Source organism: Myotis brandtii, unplaced genomic scaffold (assembly GCF_000412655.1).
Source record: "Myotis brandtii unplaced genomic scaffold, ASM41265v1 scaffold422, whole genome shotgun sequence".
NCBI lineage: Eukaryota > Metazoa > Chordata > Mammalia > Chiroptera > Vespertilionidae > Myotis > Myotis brandtii.
In genome coordinates, this window is record NW_005366171.1 from 566,300 (window position 1) to 567,729 (window position 1,430).

A 1,430-nucleotide genomic window follows, 5' to 3' on the forward strand; every position below is an offset into this window, starting at 1 on the left:
GCGGGGGGGGGGGGGGGAACAGACTCAGAAATAGATGTGCTGTTGTGAGAGCTGAGTTCATGGAGAGATAGTACAGCCATCCCACGAGTGGAGGCACAACTTTTGGGCCTTCTTGGCCTGCGTGCCTTCTGGGGTAATTCCACATGCAGCAGCCCAGAGGGTAGCCTTGGGTAGCTACAGACAGGTTTCCTTTTCACTTCCAGACACATAGATCACTCTCATAGCACTTGGGGAATGGAAATACCCACAAGAGTGAAGGACAAGGGCTCTCCCCAGTATCTCATTCATTACTCAGCTTCCTTTGTGACCATATCAGCCAACTCACTGCCAACTGTGTTCCTCATCCTCATTGCTTCTGCCATGATATAAATGAAACCAAAGGCCTCAGCATACCCCGGGCGGGGAAGTCCTCTCTCTCCCATGATGGGTGCAAGGTACCGCACCCACACATTTTCACCACTTCTGCAAGATAACATTTCCCTTTTCATGTGATCCCTTTGCAGCAGAATCCAGAGTTAGATTACAGTTTACCTTCCGGGGAAGCTCATTATCTTCATTTGAATTATCATTTCAGTAGGACTAGGTGGAAACAGGATCATTGTGTGTCTTCAGAAAGTTTTGTGTTGCCACAGCTGCCTGGTATAGGAAATACCCTGATGTCAGATCTAAAAGGATGGAGGCCTTTGGTTGTGTGGGGCACTATTGCTGTGCCCCAGCTTCACGTGCTCCCCAGCCTGCCTGATTCATTTCCATCTCATTGGCTTTCATCCTCCAGGATAGAAGGGGGACCCAAGTTTCTGCCTATGTCTGACGACATGAGAAGAATGCTACTTTCTTTGCCCAACTCGTTCTGCCTAGTTCTCCCTATTCAGACATCCTTCACCATTTCAGTGTTAGGAGCAAAGCATGAAACACTCATACCAGCAGAAATATGATCACCAGAGCCAGGCAGATAAGCCCAGAAGAATGGTCCCAGATAAACCGGACTGTCCCGAATAAGTATCAGGCAGCCCTCCCAATAAATTTTGACATGTCCTTGGCACTGGGAGCCTGGGCAGGAGATCCTGGGGTGGCTGTGTCTGTTATTCCCCCATCAAGATCTTCCTGCCCAAAGAGCTAGCAGCCCTGGGGTACTAATGAGTATGCTACTGGTTTGTTGGTATGAAACAGAAGGTGGTTTTAAAGAGGCCAGAAGGCGAAGAGGCCTGCCCACATGGCAGGCAGGTGGCTTTGTGTCTGGAAAGCTTTGCCTAGCCAGTCCAGCTGTGGCCAGAGGCCCGTTATACATTTGAACTCCCTCAGCCGATCTGCAGCTCTACTTTTGTTCTCTTGCATTCTGTTTGGTTTCCCTTTAGTTTCCTAGTAAATGTTCCTTTTGAAAAATTCCAACCTTGTCTCCTTGAACTTGGGGGGAAGGGTATTGTCCAACA